The sequence below is a fragment of the Camelus dromedarius genome, chromosome 28 (genome assembly GCF_036321535.1).
Source record: "Camelus dromedarius isolate mCamDro1 chromosome 28, mCamDro1.pat, whole genome shotgun sequence".
NCBI lineage: Eukaryota > Metazoa > Chordata > Mammalia > Artiodactyla > Camelidae > Camelus > Camelus dromedarius.
In genome coordinates this window covers 11,224,468-11,239,770 of record NC_087463.1, presented here as the reverse complement: position 1 = coordinate 11,239,770, position 15,303 = coordinate 11,224,468, and the positions used below count along the sequence as shown (strand labels likewise).

The 15,303-nt window shown below is 38.9% G+C and overlaps 1 protein-coding gene across 5 annotated transcripts in view; it reads right to left on the bottom strand.

Annotated features, from left to right (window-relative positions):
- The window catches only part of DCC (DCC netrin 1 receptor), a 984,533-nt gene that overhangs the window by 305,547 nt on the left and 663,683 nt on the right, over positions 1-15,303 (bottom strand). The gene's annotated exons all lie outside the window — the stretch shown is intronic.

Here is a 15,303-nt window from a genome sequence, read left to right as displayed (position 1 = left end):
AACGTAGACTTGCAAGTACTGATAAATGCTTGAGGTAACCAAATCATTATTATAAAACCTTATTCCACTCAGAGCCTGCCTACACTGTTTTAGATACAATTTGAAGGAGCATGTTTTTCTATTTTCTAAGACCACAGAAAACGAAAAGTAGCAAATTAAATGTCGATGGGAGCTAACAAAAAGTAGAAACAGTTCTCATGGACTACCTGCTAGTAAAAGAAATAACAGAGAAAACTCTACAAGACATCAAGATATACCATTGCACCTACTTGTAGAGTATCACCATATTTATAGCAAAATTTAACAACTGTTATTTTAAGAATAATTGAATCATCCACAGCTAGAAAACTGGTTTTTCAAACGTTTGGGACATTTATAATCTGTAATAGATGTTTGCTAGTGAGTGTGTGTGTGTGAACTCATAATTTACATTTGTTGGGTATCTCTGTCTTCTTCTCATTTGTTCATATCTGCAAGTCTAAGGAACATGTGTTTCTTCTGGACAGGCGATTCCTAGCCTCAAATCACAAGTATCCACTTGTCTACATTTAATCTTCAAACCGGCTTTCGTGGGCCATTTTCTCCAGTTTTTGTCAAAGTCAGTCTCCACTCTTGCATTTACTTTCTCTAGGGGCTGGCTGAGTGAGCATTCCTGCCAGGAACCTAACTCCTGTTAGCTGGAAAATCCATTTGGGTTGGGGGGGATATCTCACTTTCCAGTGATTCCAGAAACTATTGATTTACAATATACACCAGTTCTAAAGAGAAACAGAGGTTTTAGAGAACTGCAAACAACTTTCAAAGTTATTTCTGGCCCCAAAGATTGTCAGCCAACTTCTTTGTAGATCCCATTTCCCCTGGCTTTCTTGATCAGCACAGTATTTGAAATAAACAGAAGACTAGAAGCAAGTTAGCCAATCTTTGATGGCAGAGTAGTAAGATGAGGGGAGGAGACTGATGCCTGGATAGGAAGCACCTCATAAATAGGGATGATATGAAGCCTCTTGGCAAAGACCTTAACTCCTGCACACCATGGACAGCTCAAGCTAGCACACTGAAGTCAATGTATCCTCCCCTTGCCCCCCAACGGCTCCCTGAGCCTGCTTCTTCTCCTGGGCTGCTTAACTCGGTTGTATCTACACTTTCTTCTCAAGCATACAGCCTAGAACCCCCCAAGTGGGTCCACTCTTCCTGACTCGCCCTCACTCAGCCCTTCCTGGACGTCTGGCAGGTCCACGCTATTTTATCTCCCCAGCCACACTCCTATGCACGCAGTCATTCTCTCTCACCAGAACTGCCACTACTGTCTTCCAGCTCCCTGCTTTCCTTCCACTCTCCTCCCTCCAGTGTATTCACAGTCCAGCATCCAGAATAGCCGTGTAAAAAGACACATCTGCTCATGTCCCTCTGCTGTCTAAGAGCCTCTGCCCTTACTCTTTCCCTCGGAGGAACTGCAGACTTTTCAATCTGCCTGGTGGCCTTGTTCCTGTTTATCATTTTTCTTGGTTTGGCTTCCCCCACAAAGAGGCCCTAAGAAGTGGATTTAAGGGCAAATACTTTTTTGGAAGGTGATCCCAGGAAAGACCAGCGGGGTATTGGGAAGTGGAACAGGGCAGGGAGTGAAGGCTAGAAAGAGTGAGTTTTCTGGCTGGTTATCACTGAGGGTAACAGAAGGGCAACCTCACTGGGGATAGCACATGCCTTTGAGATATCTGTCCACGAGGGGACCACACTGGTGGATTTATCTACCCACTCTTTCTCCACCAAAGGTTGAGGGTAATCCCTGGGGCATTAACTTCACTGCACAATAACCTAGTGTGTTCTGTTACCAGAAAAATAACATCTCTGAGCAGAGGCTTGCATGTGTCCACAGTAAGCAGCATTCATTAGCTCTACCCAGTCAGTAAACACTCACAGAGCACCTACCCTGTGCCCGCCCTCCTTCTAAGTACAGAGGAGATGAGGCCATTATTCTCATGGGACTCACAGAGATGCTCCCTAACTTTTTGATGCCTATACACTGAAGATGCTCTCTCTATGCTGAACCACTTGCAATTCCCCAGGGCCTTTGCACAGACAGCTCCCATTTTAACAAGCCCACCTCATCACTTAACTCCTACTTTCCTCTTAACTTAGTTTACATGTGTTTCCTCTGGAAAGACTGACTCACAGTATTTGTGAAATATCTAACAGACACAGTTAATATCTATAAAGTAAAAAGAATGTCCAAATATCAATAAACTTTATTTAAAAATAGGGTTCAACCTGACAAATGATAAAAGAAATGTACATTTAAATAAAACCTTAAAAAATCCATCAGAATAAAGTCTATTTAAAAATCTATCAGAGTAGCAGGACTTTAAAGAATGTTCTTATCTAGTGCTGGCCAGCCTCTTAGGCTGTCAGGTGAAGTTTGTAAGAGTACAATCTTTTCAGAAGTCAATTTGGCAAAATCCTTTGAAATGAAAAAAAAAATTATAGACATGAGCATGGTTAAATGTTTATCATTTAAAAAAATAACAAATATCCCCTTTATCAGTGCACCAATGTGAAACCATAGATAGCATGTTTTCTCAAAATCTAATACCTCTACATCTTACCAGTTTAAAGAAAATGGGATCCTTTCAATAAATTTTCTTTTACAGAAGATTTTTTTAAACAAAATGTGAACAATGGTGACTTGGAAAAATCTTTTAAGAGTACTCAAGAAGTTAGAAAAAGTTTTCAAAGAACAGGAGAGAAATTTTCAGATCCTTTTCCCCCAAGAGCACTTTGTTTATGGATGGTATCACAGGAAAAATAAGTTGGAAGAGGGAAGCGGGGTGGGGAGGGATGAATTGGGATTTGAGATTTGTAGATACTAACTACTATATATCTATATATCTATATATACAAACACATATATAGACACACACACACACAGAGTATATAAAATATACTGCTATATATAAAATAGATAAACAACATGGTCCTACTGTATAGCACAGGGAACTATATTCAGTACCTTTTAATGGCCTATAATAAAAAAGAATATGAAAAGGAATATATGAATACATACATACATATATATATATATATATATATATATATATATATATATATATATATATATATATAATGAATCACTATGCTGTACACCAGAAATTAACACAACATTGTAAACTGACTATACTTCAATAAAAATAAAAAGTCGGTGTCTCCACCCACTCAGGGCTGCCGAGAGGAGGGCAGTGGGACCCACACAGATGCTCTCCTCCCCAGGCTTCCGGAGTGTGTTCTCCAAGAGCTAGTCTAGACTCTTTATCAGATAAAGCTCAGAACAGAATAAATCACGAGTTCTTTACCTCAATTTAAGCAGTTGTTATAAGAAAAGGAAGGGACACGTTTTTAACAAAGGATTGCCTTCTTACTTTATACAGGGGAAGTCATTTTGTTCTTACTAATCCTCCATGCTTTCTCTCAACAGTAACTTGTCTCCCTGTAAGATCTCAATAAAGAACCAATCAGGACTTCTTTTCTTTGCACTTGGAGGCCTCATCTCCAGTCTGGCCCTAATCTCCCTGGCCCATTACTGTTGTCATGGTTACAGCTTCTTTATCTGTTGTCATGGAGAAGGGGCGAATTTGCCACACTATAGCATAGTCTTTTTTTTCTTTTAAGAACTCCTTTAAAACATTTATCATAGCAAAATCCAGGAAAAGGAGGTGATTTCTGAAGATAATGTAAATTTACAGAATAAGTTTTGAAATCCAAAACTAAGAAAAAAAAATTTTATGATGTCATATCAATAACATTGGTAATAATTATATTATTGGGTTAGTATTAATGTAAAGCCACAGTCCCTTTAGTTATCACTTTTTTTCTGCTAGAATTTTAATATATAGTGCTTACACACATTAATTTTTCTGAGCTTATTAACAGCGCCTGACCTCTAATCCCTAAGAGACACATATGAAAGATAAGATATATTCACAAAAACACAAAAATACTTAATTTGCATTAAACATCAAACACCCAATAGGCTTATTCCCTGTCACTCCCCATGTTGATAACTAAAATACTATAAATGTAGCCACCAGATCACCTAGATGTTTTATTTGCTGCATCTTTTTATTAGCTTAAAGATCTGATAAAAATAAAATATAGAGAACATTAGTGAAATGACAGGTATATTTAACTATGCTAAGGGCAAACATATACATCTTTTTCTTTTGCATTTTTTCTCGTTATTATTTCCTTGACACAAAATTCTAGCTTTTAATTATATAAATGGAGAAGTAGATAATATTTACATTTTGGTTTAAAGTTTATATTTAACAAAGTAATTTCACAAACTTACCCAAAAAGCTCAGCTGTGCATGACTGAAAATGACAAAGACTAACATTTTTTTTTCCGAAGTTCATGTTATTTTCAAAATTCAAGGAATCATGGCTTTTGAGCTAGTGTATTAAGAACTTTAGTAAGTCTAAGAAATGTGGATTTTTAAAAATAGTGATTTGAAACTATTTCTCATTTTAAGTTAATAATATGAGGTAGCAATTAATAAACTCTACAGTATCCCATTAAATCTTAATCTTCACATAAAATAACTTATTGGGTTAGTACCTAAAAATAACTAATATTTATTGAATGTCTACAACCTCCTATTGTTATGCTTGAGATGAAGAATTATGTATTTTTAAACCATGAATTTTGTCTTGAGAGATCAGGGAACTTAGCTGATGATATAAGATGTATACATGTAACACAATTACAAAGTTTGAGACCATCTCTTACTTAGAAACATGTTCCATTCTAAATTTTCCAGTAGGGTGGTTGTTTAGAAATCACAACACATTTTCTCACAAAACCATTTCTAATCTGTTCCCAGAAGCCTCTTTAATTTATCATTTTATTAACCATCCATAGTAGCAGTGCTATAGAATTGGGTCATACTTGTATGAATTTTCCTTCATAAATCAATGTATGATCTAATGATTAATCCATTCAATAATCATGGAGGGATGACTATGTGTAAGGCATGATGGGAAGACCTGCTTTAATCTGTTCCCCAAATTCCAGGGAGGAAAGCCAGCTTGGGAATTCTCCCTGCCCCAGCTTCACCCTCAAGGACCTATCTCCTGTCACCTCCAGTATTGGTCCATACATCCTAGGCTACTTTCTCAGTTGTCCTGGGCAGCAGTAAGCCTGATAAAAGATCCAGTTGAAGGTCTCTGTGGGTGAGAAGCAAGGCTTGAGAAGTTTCCAAAGGCTTCAGTTGCAGGCTTGGTTTCTTGCTACCTCTCAGCTCGCCACACTGAACTTGCTGGGTTCCATGAAGACCTCACGCTGTCACCTCTGCTCTGTTCGTGTTCTGTAACCAGAGCTGGAACACCTCCCTCCAACTGCTTCACTGCTCTGACCTGGGCTTAAGATTTCAGCCTAGGTGTCACCCCACTGACCCCCACCCTGGCGTAGGCAGCTCGATTATGAACTTCCACAGAACAAAGAATAAATACCCACTCAGGACATGTCCCACCCGGCACTGTAGTGGGCTGGTTGGATTTTTTGCTGTCTAATACCAAAGTACATGATCAGTGAGGGTAGGAACCAAGTCCAAACTGTTCACCACCTGAATCCCCAAATGCAGCACAGTGAATTTAGTCACATCCCAGGCATTCAGTGCCTTCGTGCACTGTTAGCTAAATAAAAGGCTTTTGCAAACTTGTGAAATTACAATGTTCAGACTTTGACTAATACATTTCCTTTCAGAACCCTGGCACGTGGCTCTCTGAGATTAGGTGCTGCGAGGAGACAGAGCTACCACTGCAAGCTGGCTATTCTCATTATTATTACCTTGGTAATAAATAAATGGTAGAGAGAAAAACTGACATCATTGGGAGGTTGTCAGGGAATGTAGGCTTGGGGCAAGAATATTTCATTTCGGATCAAATGGAAAGGGAAAAAGTGTTTCCGAAATCCAAACTATGTGCCAAACAATGTAGAAGGTACCCTCATATAGAAATACTCCTAAGAGAAATAAGGCTCTTGTTGAGAAGCAGCAAAGAAGCCTGAAAAGCTGGTGTGGGCTGACCTGTGCATCCAGATGAGAACCTGGGGGTCTATTACAGGAAGACTGAAGCTCATCCCAGAACCACACATCAAAGAGAACCGCCAGGCCAAGGCAGTGTTCTAAGAAGAATTACCTGTGGCCACACAGACAGATAAGAGAAAAAACAGATTCTGGAAAGGATTATCATATCAGCAGAGATAACTCCATCTCTCAGAGTTCTGAAGTCTTTTCAAAAGACGAAATGAGAATAAAAAAATAACATCCGGCAAACTGGTTAAACAGCGCATATATGAATGGCAGTTTTTACGCTCAAAGCTGTACATTTGATAGACATAAAGCATACATTATATGCTTTCAATGCTTTCTTTATTTTCACTTTTTTTTTAAAGGGAAATACCTTTTAGAGAGGTTATCCAAAATGGAGCAAAGGCCCCTGGCATTTTGTGGAGGTGGCTAACCCATCACTTATGTAAACAAATGATTTTGAGTAGAACACTGTCATTAAATATAGGAAATGTTGGATTCCTGCTCTGACACTCTGTGACTACGTGACTTCAGAAGTTATTTAGCTCTTCTGAACCTTATTTTCCACATTTAAAAAATTGATCCAAAATACTTAACATTCAGGGTTATGCGATGACGAGAGATGGATTTTAAGGACTGCTGAGTGCCTAGCATATGATTTTGTATTCAACAAATGGTGTTTTTCTTTGTCTATCTTTAGATCAAGGGAGCAGAAAGTCTGTTTCTGCTGGCTCAGTGTCAAGTTGTCTGGCTGGAAGTCTAGAAACTCTAGTGGAAAGACTTGAAGAGGGATGTGGGCTCTCATAGGTCAAGTAAACTGGGGACAAGAGTGCTTCCTATGAGGACAGGACTTGGTCCCCTCAGTATCTCTCCCTATTTCCTTTGTCAGGCAGCAGAGAAAAATCCATCCTTTGTTTTCCCTTTTAATCAACCCACATGTCCATTCCTTCAGCAGTCTGCTTCATTTCAGGTCTTTTTTCCTTCTCTGTATTTTGTTACCAATCATTGTATCCTTTGCATCTGTCACTATTCCAGAGCTTTGTGAGGCCATCTTTAATCATCTCTCCCATCAATGTCTCTCCCTGGCATCTTTCACCAACTTCAGGAGAGCTACACTCCCGTCCAATCCCCAGATCCCTCTGTTTCCATCCTGTCCCTTGAGTTTCTGTCACTGAATTCCTAGTCATTGTTTGTCTCACTTCTCCATGCCCAGGGACCCCAAAAGTGCCATTTCAATCATTCCCCTGTCACTAGAGCTTTCTCTAGGGATAAAGACTGACAAGCTGTGACAGCTCTCCTTCCATCCCTCACATGCCTGTATCATCATTCACCTCATCCCAACCATATGGTGCTTTGTCCCCAACTGCCATGCAGTCCTCTTCTCTGGCCATGAAGAACATCTAAGGGACACAAGCACTGCTAATACAAATCAGCATGGCAGGCTGTGAGAAGCAGCACTTTTCTGTGCAATCTCCTTTGGCAATAAGATGCTATCAAAGTAAAATAGCTGACAGGCTGTGCTGTTAAGGAAAAAAAAAAAAAAGAATTGATTCAGTGCTAGAGCATCTTAATTTTTCCTGCTAAGTAACTGAATTTTTCCAGCATGAAACTCATGTAAAAGTAAGTCGAAGATAATGCAAATTAAAGGTTTAAGCTACTTTCTTTAGTAATGAAGGTGCTTTTAAGAACTGCTTTTATTGTTTCAGGATATCAAGTGATGAAAGGGAAGGGGAGGGGAGGGAAGGGAAGGAAACCTTCCAATTACATTTAATGATTCAGTGAGTTCTACTCATAGCAGATTTAAAATAACTCTTGGTCCACGGGATTTAAAATAAATTTTAAAATTATTTATTTAAGGGCACTGTATAAGACTGGCCATAGAAATGCTCATGGCCAAGATGGGCAATTTTCAATGTTCTGAAGTGTCTTTAAGAATTAGAGTGGCAGAATGACAGATTCATCAAATGCTATGTCTCCAATGGACAGGATGGCATGGGCGTGTGAGGAGAGACTGAAGCCTGGGGTTGACTGGCAGGGCATGGAGGTTTTTTAAGCATCAGTGTGCAGCACACTTGGCTCCAACCCCTAGCTACTCATCCTTGAACTGTACAGCCACCAAAACAAATTAAAAGGAAATGAGAATAAAAAGAATAAAAGAGGATATAAAGCTAAGATAAATCATTACTTATTCCAATTAAATTTATACAAGCAGAACCTTGTATCACTGTTGTGAAGCCACCCCAGAACCACAGGGGGCACAGAATGTGTATGAATGATGCGTCCTTAGATCCCTGTTTCTGTTTTTAGTTTGTCCTTCTAGGCCTACGTACAGCTGAGAGAGACAGACAGAGAGACGCAGACGGACCAATTCTACTGCCATTCCCTTTCTGGGAAGCAAGATGGTGAGCATGAAGAATTTGCAACCACAGCTGAGTGATTACTCATGTAAGCTCATCTTTCTCTTTTTTAATGCACTGCAGTGAAGAAAATGGGAGTAAAATTGTAAACCATAAAAGCAGCTTATTGGCCTGAACGGAGTACTCATTCTTCAAATGCATTAAGTAGGCGAACAAAAGGCATAACTATCAGAGATGATTGATTAAGCAATAAAAACACATTAGATAATCATAAATCGTGACTGTGCGCCAAATGCCAGTAGCCTCCTTGGTCACTCTAAATAGGACAATTTTAATTCCTACAGAAAAGATGGATCTCTTAAAAAGTCTAGTTAGATTAAAAAAAAAAACATTAAATATGTTGCTTGACCGAGAAACCCATATCACTTTGAATTATGGTCGGTAAACTTATCAAATAATTCAAAATATCACCCAGGTCACGTGAAGTTCTGAAATGCAAGATGTAGGTGTTCCCCTACCATAATGAGCATATCGATTTTCAGTGCGAGTCCTGGTGGCTACTCCAGCTGCAGCAGAATATCTATCTGGGCTCTACTCACACGTTCATCAGCATCAAGTAAGAGGTGTGATGAATTGGGACAGGAAGGAAGGGGCAGGGCACAACCATTCAAGGAATGATGCAGCAACTGAGGACAGGACCAACTGGTTAAAACCAAGGTGGCGGAAGATCCGACTTCCAGTAGACCTTGACTCTCATGGCCACAACCACAGGTGCCAAGGTATTTCCTAGGCTGATTATAAAAATTTAAAAAGTGGGCAAGGGCCCAAATCCTGGAAATCTCTGCCCTTTCCCCAAAGCAGCTGGAATAACCCTCCAGTTACTTGTTAGCATATGAAATGCATATGAAACCCATAAAAACTAACAGCTCTGCACCTCATGGTCGCTGTCTTTCTTGCCTTCTGAGAAGGCCCACACTTTATCTGTGGAGCGTGTATCTACTTTTACTTTAAACCAAACACCCTCGCATCTCTCCATCTCTCTGCCTCTCACCTTTTTGAGATGGCCCACATTCTGCCGATGGAATGTGTATCTCCTAAGGTGCTCTCCCTTCTGAGTGAGACGGACAGCACTCTGTCTGTGGAGTGTGTATCTCCCTGAATAATCTGCTTTCACTTCCCTATGCTTCGCTCTTGAATTCTTTCCTGTGCGAGACAAGAACCTAATCTCAGGCAATAGGATGACTTTTTTTTTTCCTAAGGTAAAATGAAAAGAATCCTGGGACTGAAACTAGGAGACAGCTGGCAGTTCTTGCAGTTAAGAGCTGGGCTACTATCACCTAGGGTGCAGACAGGTTAGTCCCCAAGCTAGTTACCACTAAGTTCTAACAGGTTAGGAAGCAGCAATAACTCCCATCTCTGATTTCCCTTCTCTCTTCTTTTTTCTACTTTTTAAATTTATCTTTCCCCACTTTTTTTTTTTCTTTGAAAGTGATTCATCCAAATTTGAGACTGAATTCGGAACCCAAAGACAGCCTAAATATCCAGTTCAGGGGTAATAACTGGGTTCTAAGATGACACAATACAGAAAAAGTGTGGAATTAGGAGGTTCCAAACAGTGGCATTCTGTGTCAAGGTTGTTATTGATCACATGACCTAACTGTAGTGTCTCCTGTCTCTGAATTTTTTTCCAGTGTCAAACGTTCCAGGAACATTTCTCTTCTTCACTGGGGACCATGAGACACAAAATAGAGCAGCTGATGCCCACTGAGTACTTTGAGTTCAATTAAAGAGAGTCTGGAAATAAAGAGGAAAACAAACGGTGCTAGCCCCGTCTCCACTATTTTACCACCTTCATAAACACCAGCATTTTCTATATTAAGCAAAAACCTAGACTGTCCTTGCACAGACAGGCTCCACAATCTCAGGATGGGAATATCTATAAATCTCCATCAAATGAGAGGCAGCTGGGATAGCAGCTGAGAGCACAAGGGCTCACCGGGGTCACACAGGGCTCAGTGACTTACTGACTCACTCCGTGTGATCCTGGATGAGACGCTTCACATTTCTGTGCGCTATTGCAAAGAGCATCGGAAAGAAAACTAGGCCAGAACAGAGTGTCCAGAAATAAATGTTAAAAAAAAAGAGAGAGCTGCTCAAGAAAAAACAGAGAAGAATATATGTATTCTGCTACTGAAGTGGGGAGGCAGTCCTAAAAGTATGAGAAAAACAGAACCGATGCAGAAAAACATTGATAAATATGACTGTATTGAAACTAAAACGTTTGAAGGAAAAGTATAATAAATGAGATTGAAATAAGAATGACAAACTGGGATAGTATTTTTAATATTACAAAAGACTGACTTTCCTAGCATGCAAAAAGCTATCACAAATCAATTAAACTAACCAAGAAAAGAAATTAGTAAGAGTTAGAAAAGATGGGGAAGTGGTATCGGTATATAAGTTTTATTTCACTGTATTTAAGAATTTCTATTATTATTTCCTCCTTAGATCATTTTTTTATTTTTAAAAATTTTTATTGAAGCATATAGTTGATTTACAATGTTATGTTATTTTACTTTCAGGTGTAACAGCAAAGTGATTCTGAATTATGTATACATATATATATTCTTTTTCAGATTCTTTTCCATTATAGGTTATTAAAAAATATTGAATATAGCTCCCTGTGCTCTATAGCAGGTCCTCGTTTATCTATTTTACTCAGAGCAATTACTTATTCCATCAAAAAGAATTCTTTCACTGTAATGTATGTCAACATAAGAATATAAAATAACGTGGCCTTCACCTTCAAGAAAGCAAAAATTCATTAAACTTCAAATGAGAAGGAAACCATCATTCTCACACCTTTGTTTATGTAAAGCAAAGAGCAAATGATACACTACATTCACAAGTAAATATTCTGACAGAAGAAAAAAATTACCTGTACAGAGTTCAGAGTTTGATGCCACAGTTACTGAAACATTTCTAGATTGCTAGTATGTGATTTGGTATTCTGCAGCTACTTTGTAATAAACATGAAGATATAGTTATTATGAAAGTTCCCTTCTGAATTTAGTTGTGTCCAAATAGAGATCAAAATACTGTATTTAAATAAATTCACTTTAGGATGACTAGAAAATAAAACAAACCAAAACCAAGACAAATTAGAGGAAACGTCTTCTGTCCTCTCTGCCACTCCACGATGTCATATTCCAAATATGTAAATTATCTCGTCTGGGGTCTAATTCTCTTGGGCAAAGATAAGGGATGGGAAATTTGGGACTTGTAAAAGTTTTACAGTTGAATAATGCATTGGATTCCAACTAGACTCTTGTTTCATTCCATTTTTCAACTTACATAGTAGCTAATAGCTAGTAAAATTAAAAGTCATGAATGGAAACACTGTTTTGCTCAAGTTGGCATGATGAATTCCCAGAGGGCATAGACCTGGGTCATCAGCAAAGTTGTTTGTCCAATGAGGAGAGTCCTGGGTAAGGAGGTCAACATGGGTGGCACAGTCGATTTTACAGTCTGTGATCATATCCTGGGTAACGTGGTGTTCTGTGCGCTTCCTTGAGAAAGAGTGGAAACAGCACTGAGGATGGTAAGAAAATGAGAAGTAATAATAACCAGGGCAATAAAATTTAAAATTGGGGGTGGGAAGACTTTACTTTTTGTAAATGGAGAGGAGGGTGGGGTGAAGCAATAAGTAGAATGACTTGCAAAGGAAAGTCTGGAAAACACTGAGCACAATTTACTGAAGAGAGTATTTACATCCTGATGACTCAGATGAAAGGACCCAATAGCTAGAGGAATCCATGAAATCCAGGCAGTTAAAATTGTGTTTCTAAAAACTCACACATCACAGATCATGCTGGTCCAGGGTAAGAATGTTGAGGATCACTAAAACCTAGGGTGAACTTCCACATAAATTAACGTGCTCTCTAAAGATGGAAATTTGATTTCAGCAAATCTGCACAACTTTTGGTCAGAAACTTCAACTTCTTTCTCCTCGTACCTTTTCCCATCTCTGACTGTCAGCAGTTATCACAAATAACTTTCAATTTCACTTCACACTTTTTCTCATCTGTCTCCTGCTTCATGCATATCAGCTCAGAAACATGGTCCAGACTTTTTGCTGTTTTTTGGGGAGGACACTACCCATTCCTACTCTTGCTCTCTCACTTTCCCGTTTCTTGCATTTCAGGTCATTTCACAATTTGCAGCCCATTAACAAACAGGAAATACCAATCACTAGGCACTTTCATCGTCATTTCTCTCCGTATTAACCTAGTCTAAAGGACACCACTTATTAACTGGGTAACGAGTCTGGCAGGTTCCTCTCTGATGGACGTTTCACCGGAGACCACGCTGTATAAGCATTCGACTAACCCTCACGATATCAACGGCAAAATTTAGAAATGTGTATTAAAAATTTCATAAGTTATCGTAACGACTTATTAGGGAGCTTCCAGTGCCATTTTCACTCTGAATTTATTATCTGCTGTGAAATCCATTTATAACTCATACTACAACAACCATTTCTAAATTTTGAGTAGCTCCTTGGGGCATGGGATACTGGGATTTGTTGAATAAATCAATGGCCACATTTTATATCCGTCTTGGTTTTATACACTTTGATGAAATTCTATTCTCAGACTTAGGCTTTCTAATCTTAAAACAATAACCCCAACCCCCTCCATCACCACACAGTGACCTCTCCTTCCTCTCCTCCCCTTAGCATATTAGTCTTCATATGAAAATCCACTCTCCTCGCTTGATTATACTCATTTCCCTTCTTGAATATATCTACTTCTGTCTCCTTTTTTGAGCAAATTGAATGGTCCCCAGTTTTTAAAATATAAACATGCGATTATTTTTTATGATGATGAGAAAATGGAAGCTGCTCTCCCAAATCATTACTGTTAACCCCAGCGTGTTACTGATCTCTATAGATCCTGATTTACAGGAGGGTAGACTTCAAATAAAGGTAACTTTAACAATCCTCCTAACCCCATGCTTCTGCTTCTCAGTTTCCTCTCATTAAAAATGCCACCCATACAAAAATGTCATGTTAAAAATATGGCAAGATAATTTCTGCAAAAGAATTCATTTTCACCTCTACTAAATTAATCTGGGTTGAGACTGAGCCATGCAGATAAAAGCTTGTTTAATTTGGATTTTAGCATATGTTTTTCTAATATATATTTTAAAACTGAGCAAATCTGTTGCACCCAGACTGGAATTTCCTTTTTTTTTCCTCAGACTAGAATAGTTTTATATATAGAAAGTGACTCTGAACAGTCTAAAAGGAAGTGAAAGACATAAAACCTTTTATTCATCTGAATTACGATTTGTCTCCTCAGATGAAAATCTCCTTGAAAACAAGGTACATACCTAATTCATACATTTATCCACTCATTCATCTGTCCATCTGCTCGTTCATTCATTCAAAATAATTTTGCTGATCATCTTCCATGTATCAGGCACTGCTGGAGGCGATGGGACTGCAGTAAACAAGATAACCCCCTTCTCTCCTGGAGGGCACGTTCCTTGTACCCTCCCTGGTGACCACTTCAATACGTCAAGCAGAACAGAGGTTCTGGTGCTCACAGGGTGGGGAGATTAGATATTATTTGATGTGTTTTTCACCTAAAGTTAAAAAAACAACTCACATCTGAGAATAAAAGGCAGTGGAGGACAGTAGTTAAATATAGATTCCAGAGCCAAATACTTTCTGCCACATAATTAGGTATAAGTCATCACGCAAGCTCCTTCACTTCTGAGCCGGCGCTTCCTCACCTCTACACCGTGGATGGTAACAGCATACCTAACCCCTTAGACCATCTTTAAAGTCAACTGTGTGAAAACTTATAAAAAACGCACAATAGTCCCTGACTCAGAGGAAGCACCTATAAGCTTCTTTTAAATAAAACAGATGCCGAACTGAGAAAAAATAAAAACAAAAAAACAACAATGAGGAATTAGATCACATGATGGTGCCTGTTAATACCAATTTCACCAGAGCACTGCATTGGACAAACACTTTCATCTTCCTAAGCTTCTATTCCTTCACTTTAAAGACAAACGGAGTAACATAAACTCCCACCACCTCTTTCAGCTTAAGTAGAATGAGCCCAAACAACTTCTTTGATCCCACAAGAGAGTTCTGGCATAATCAGATACAACACACTGCTGCTTTTTGCCCCATGATTTGCCAGCCCCAGGGGAGTAGTTTCGGCTGGAAAAAGACAAACACTAGCCACCATGGTTTATTTTGGTAAGTAATCATATCATCACTGTTTTCTGAATGATCACTCCATGTCAGACACTAGGCAAATCAGTTTATGCGCATTAAGTGGGTTCTTCTGACATTTTGCATCATGGGGGGTTTTGGGTAGCTCAGAAAGGCACCCAAGGTCACCGACAAAGTGGCAGAAAATGTCTGCAAAGCCAAGCCTTAGGCTTCAATGGATACCATACAGTATGTACAAGCACAGAGAACAGTACCAACAGTGTCTACCGACAGCATCCGGAGCTGCCTTCCTGGTTTTCAAAAATGAATATTAAGTGCTGAGTGTTGTGTACTTGTCATGAGAAAATATGTTAGGAAAAAAAAAAGAGCTCCAATTATTAAAAGTCGTATTTCTCAGGCTGAAATTATTGATGCATTTGCAGTATTTAGTAGCTTGTCAGAGTTGCAGCCTTATTTCGCTGCAAACCCACAGGCATATCGTTAGTGTCATCTTTGAAATATTCACTAATTCAATGACAGAACTGTAAATTCTTTTCAGTCTGGAAGGTACAGAGCCACCTGTTATTTTGAAAACCTAAGCAACGTATATTTAGTGCATGATAAAATTAAGAAAGCT